Below are 6,000 nucleotides of genomic sequence, written 5' to 3' on the forward strand. Positions count from 1 at the left end.
AAAAGAACAAATACCAATATGTTTATTGTATTATTTCTTGTACGATATATTATTTGTTTTCTTTTCTTCTTCTTTTTTTAAGGACAAACAAATAGATTCGCAAAAATTAGTTGAACGTTTATGTTCGTGGTATTCAGAAAACGTAGACCTTCTTCTTTTAAACGTTTTGCGACATCGACGGAACGATTTGTTCACGATCGGGCGTGACGTCAACGACTATGCCAGGCGTCGTCTTGACAGTGACCGATCGACCGTTTAAGTTAGAGAAATGCCATATGTTTTCGGCGAGTATCGTGTCACTAGACTAGTAACAAAAAGAAATTTCGATAGAGCGAAAGTAAACGTGCTTTGAGTTGAAGAAAATAAAGAGAGGCAGGGAAAAAAAATGAAGAAAAAAAGTCGACGGATAAATAAATTACAGAATTTTTTCTCGTATTTTTTATACTATATATATATGTACGTAAACAACATCTACATATATGTTTAAATCATAGTTAAATCATAGTTAAAAAAATATTTAATCACAGACAATATCTATTAACAAAAATTTGTTCGTTGTTTAAACGTACCCATTTATATACATATATATATATATATATATATATATATATATATATATAAAGTTATAAGGATTTATCCAATTCTTCGAATATAACTCGTAAAACCATTGTTCGAAATGAATACTATATGGAAGAACGAAAAAAAAAAGAAACGAAAACAAAAAGAAAAAAAAAGAAAAAAAATACTCATGATATCATTTTTTTTACTGAAATATTGGTAGATTTATTGGGAGAACGTCGAAACTAGGAGAACGAAAAAAATATTCTATATATTTTTACAATATTTCTCGATACGATATCCAAATAGGAATATAACTATACGTTATAAATGAGAAGGGCTGAAGAAATTCCCCATTGAATCCGCTAATTACGATACAGCATTACAGAGAATCACTCTCGTCAAACTGAAACGATGAGAAACGCATGTCCATTGATCGGTTGACTCGAACAAAACTCTGCGTTCATTGCGATTCTTAGGGTTATCGAAATGTTGCTCTTTCCTTATCAATCAAAAGCGAATTTCTAATGCACATGCGCGGGTATATATATCGTATCTAAACAAAAATATTTACATTAACGAAAGAAATCAATGCGATATCGACGATATCAAATATAATTACATTTTCTTATACTCAATCGTCCTTACACAAATAAGTAGAAAATAAGAAAGAAAACATGTCGGAAAATTAAACATCTAACGGAAAAAAAAAAAAAAAAAAAAAAAAAAAATAAATAAATAAATAAAAAAAAAACTACGAAATACGAAGGAAACGATAATTGAATTGTTTCTAATATTTCAATATAACGAACGAGTTATAAAATCGAACGTATAATCACTTGACATATGTCATACCGTTTTTAAATCTCGCTAAATCATTTCCTTTGATAACAAGCTAATATCGATAAAAAAAATATTGTATGATGAGAACTTTTTAATAAAGTTTCGAACAATCTGAATCAATATATTTTCTTTCCTTATTAATATCTATTCTTATAATACTTGTGTGTGTGTATGCGTAATAAAATTTGACCGGAATTATTCTGAAACATTTTCTAAATATATCGACGTACGAACGTATAAAAGTCATCGATGATACAATCATTGGGAGATCGTTTCTCGATAACAAATCGCTATTTCACCCTATTCCACTATATATACATGCGTACACACATACATACACATATATATATATACATATATATATACATACATGTATGTATCGCGTATGATACTGACACATCGTAACTTTGTCGTCGAGGATCTATCAAACTCTGACAATATGATTCGAGTGTATCGTAAATCCTTCGATATATAGCATAAATTGCGAATTGAAGCAGAGATATCACTATGGTTCGTCGATTTTAGGTGTTTCTCGCGTATCATCTAGATGTATTGTATATAACTTTACGAGCTGCGATATATTATCTGAACTCAACGATGCAATTTAGTTAATTCCTATGGGGACTTTTAAAAGAACAGAAGATTATTACATCGTATTTTGATATATATTAAGTAGCCGTAACGATAGATTACCAAGGAATATAACGTCCGTTAGTTTTAAAAAGTCATTTTAGATTTTGTAAAAAGAAAAAGAAAAAAAAAAAAAAACGCTTGGAAAGACAATATCACTTTCTTTTTCGAAGGAAGAAAATCGTTTGCTCTCTTCTTTGTAAGTTTACTTTTCCCATCTATGAATAAATGAAATGTCCGAAAAACTTTCATTATTGAAAAGAATTACTTTTTTTAATGAAGAGTCGAATTTTAATAGACGAGATCGAACAATTCTCTCTATTTATGCATATACATGAAAATAATTGTGATTTATAAGTACCGAATTTAGATACGTATATAATTTAAATGTTAAAATATTTAACGTTCATCTTTGGATTCTTCTTCAATCTCTCAATTTATTTAAAGTAAATCCGTTTCAGTAATCGATTTAAATCATTATTTCCAATAGTACAAGAACATCAACGACCCTCCACACAAAGAATTCGTTTACATCAGGAAATTTTTGAAACCGATGTTTGATTTCAAGAGCTATATGTTCGCTAATTATCTCTTGGTCAAAACCAAGGTTGATAATTTGAGTAGTTTCTGCTGCTGCTGTTACTGCTCCTGTTACTTTACGTTCCAATTGAAACTCATACAAATAAAATCCCACGAATTTGCTCTTCCCCCATGATCAATTTAAGAGCTTAAATTCTACAATACTAAACGATGAAAACGATGATACAAGAAAAATATCAGTCGTGCCTATTCCATCGTTAACCGAGTAAGGAGTAATTAAAACTGGTGCCAAATTTAAAATAATAAAAACCGCAATTATTTTTCCATCGATCCAATATATATATATACATATATATATATATATATATATATATATATATGCACATGCAGAGATAGGAGTTACGAATTCGACTAACATAAGTCCCTTAACCAGGGGAACTAAACCGGTTTTTCCCTAGAGCGTACTCATAAGAGGGGGATTAATTTCGCGTTCGGTCGGTAAGAAGTACGCTGGAAAGAAAGAAAGAAAGAAAGAAAGAAAGAAAGAAAGAAAGAAAGAGAGAAAGAGAAAGAGAGAGAGAAGCGATTACGATTTTCGCATGGTTATGATGACAGTCAAGAAAACACGAGTTTACTGACACTAAATATGTTTCCTAGAACCAGATTCGTACCCAAAGTAATAAAAAATAAAAAAAAAATAAAAAAAAAAATAAAAAATAATAATAATAATAATAATAATAATAATAATAATAATAATAATAATAATAATAATAAAATAAAAAAGTAGACAAGAAACAACAAGAAATAATGACGAAGAGAAAGATGAAAAGGGATAGAAAAAATTTTCGCTAAAAAATAATAATAATAAAGAAATACCCTACATACAAAAAATCATACATGTACACACGCTCGCACGTTATCGATCGAAAAAAACTAAAAAACTTAACTCACCTGTAAGAAATACTCGAGGAGAGATGGCTTCTTGTTTTCGGCCACGTCTAGATCCTGAAGGTTAGCGGGACGGATGATATTCCACGTTTTGTCTGACGGGTTTGTCAGTAGGAGAAATAAGAAGAGAGGTAAGAAAGAGATAGAGAGAGAGAGGGGAGGGAAGGAAGACAGGAAGATAGAAAGAGATATATAAAGAGAGAGAGAGAGAGAAATAGAGAGAGATACAGAAAAATGAAATAAAATAAAATAAGGAAGAAAAACAAGAACGATGGGGAAAGGGAGGAAAGAAAAAAGCACCAGTGAAGGAAGAAGAGAAGGAGGAGAAAGAAGAAAAGGAGGAGAAGAAGAAGAGAGAGAGGGGGCCTGGCTTAGTCGTGTCTACGGTGAGTTCGAAGGAACGGACGTACGAAACGTACGACGAAGCAAAGTCGTTTTCTCGGGCTCTGCCGCGAGGACAGGCGGTCGGGTTCGCGATTCGCGGAATGCCGCCCGAGCCGGCTGGCTCCGACGGGGCGCGCGGCCCGTAGAGAGGAGAAGAGGAGTTGAGAGGAGAGGAAAGGAGAGGAAAAAGAAAAGAGAGAGAAAGAGAAAGAGAGAGAGGAGTAGAACGAAGAGGAGGAGGTGCAGGAGGACGCGGGATGTGGTGGCGCGCGGAGAGCAAAAGGACGAGTCGAGGAGAAAGGTTTCTCTCCGTCGTCGTCGTCTTCTTCTTCTTCTTCTTCTTCTTCTTCTTCTTCTTCTTCTTCCTTCTCTTCTTCTTCTTCTTCTACTTCTTCCTCTTCTTCTTTGCACTCGCTAAGGATTGGAAAAAACGCAACGAGTTCAGAGAGAGAACGCGGCACTAAGAAAGAACAACGGCAATGATAATGACGATGACGAGGACAACGATGACGATGAGAATAATGATGACGAGAATGACGACAACGATGACGACGACGATGACAACGAGCCACAAGATTGCTTTGTAGCAATGCTGTTGAACGGAAAAGCGCTCTTGCGGACGAAGCCGAACGCCATTTTAACTCGCGGCACTCGCGGTTAACGCGAGAGAAATGGGGGGGAGGGAAGGAGGGCGAAGAGGTGGGCGGCAGGAGCAGTGAGGAGTTTGGGGATGAAGAAGGAGATAGAGGTAGATAGAGATAGAAAGGTGGACACGCGCGTGAGATCGGCACCCTTCTAAAATCGCACACTTGGAATCTTCACCTTCGTTCACTTTTAACACTTGGTCATCACGGTTTCACCCGAAAAGGACGCTTAGAGAATAAGCCGTCGTGATCCGACGAAAACCTTCGTTCTTCGATTCTTCGTTTTCTCCTTTCTATTACATCTCTTATTGTACTTTTCTCTCTCTCTCTCTCTACATATATATGTATATATGAAGAAACGACCTTTCTCGGCACGATACTCGGTTCGTTTCTTCGCGAATTAAATCGTTGTCTATATACTTATTTCTTTTCTTTCTTTTTCTTCCGTGTCGTCTCTATGTTTTGACTTGTCTCTGGAATTCCCCTCTTTCTCTCTCTCTTTCTCTCTCTCTCCCTCTCTCTGTATTTAACGAGAATAATAACTCGATGGTGGTAGTCCGAGAGAATCGCAAACAGTCTATGTGTGTGTGCGTGTGTGTGTGTGTATGTGTGTATATATATATATGTCCCTATGCATATATGTATCTACATATATATATAAAAGATACGTTCTCTGCGCGATCACCGAGAGACACGTCCGTCGTGCGCAGCGAGAGAACACGAACTGAAGCGCCGAGTAAAGCCGAACCGAGACGAACTCGTGCGACAGCGACGGTGGTAGCGGCGGCCGACGACGGCGACGGCGGAACCGAACGAACGAATGCACCACCAGCCGAATGTAGCACCGAAGCAATGTAGCGCCGAACGAAGAGGTCGCCCGGCTGCTATCCGCCGTACCGCTATTCGGCCATCTTACGCTAGCGCCGCCACCCGAGCTGCACCCTCTCTTCCCACTCGTCCACCATTTTCCTATAGTTCTCTCTCTCTCTCACTTTTTCTCTCTCTCTTTCTCATACACTCCCTATACCTATCCCTACTTCTTCACCTCTTCTCCTTCTCTTCTACAGAAAGATCGTTCGTTCAGCCGCGCTCTTCTCTGATCGCACACGATGCGTCTATCCGACAAATGCCGACGACGATTTTTCCTCAATCTTCGGTGATTATAATTTATATTTTTCATTAGTTTTTCGTTTGAAAAAAAAAAAAATTTGTATTGTTATTCCTACATTTAAAAGATTTTCCTCTTTCTTTTTCACAATCTTTTCTCTATTTTCGATAAACGATCTTCTTCTCGTCCAAACTCGTGCCGCGAGTTCATTGATTTTTTGAGCTCGTCAAGTATAAGTCGCGCGCATGCGCGCCACCGCGCACCGGCGTGACATCGTTCTCTCTCTTTCTTTCTCGCTCTCTCTCTCTCTCTCTCTCTCTCTCTTTCTCTCTTTCTCTTTCACTA

General features: G+C 36.6%; 1 protein-coding gene across 21 annotated transcripts in view; it reads right to left on the reverse strand.

Annotated features, from left to right (window-relative positions):
• Eph (Eph receptor tyrosine kinase) overlaps positions 1-5,390 on the reverse strand; it is a 155,940-nt gene extending 150,550 nt beyond the window's left edge. For 8 of the 21 annotated variants that reach the window (XM_035864406.2, XM_035864418.2, XM_035864407.2 and 5 more), the window contains exon 1: positions 3,523-5,387. The gene's annotated coding sequence lies outside the window, so the exon portion shown is untranslated. Of the gene's footprint in view, positions 1-3,522 lie in introns of all 21 variants that reach the window. The other 13 variants (XM_035864404.2, XM_035864402.2, XM_035864410.2 and 10 more) reach the window with 4 other exon arrangements.
• Positions 5,391-6,000: the final 610 nt, after the last annotated feature.

The sequence above is a fragment of the Vespa mandarinia genome, chromosome 6 (assembly GCF_050613455.1).
Source record: "Vespa mandarinia isolate Hongniang chromosome 6, ASM5061345v1, whole genome shotgun sequence".
NCBI lineage: Eukaryota > Metazoa > Arthropoda > Insecta > Hymenoptera > Vespidae > Vespa > Vespa mandarinia.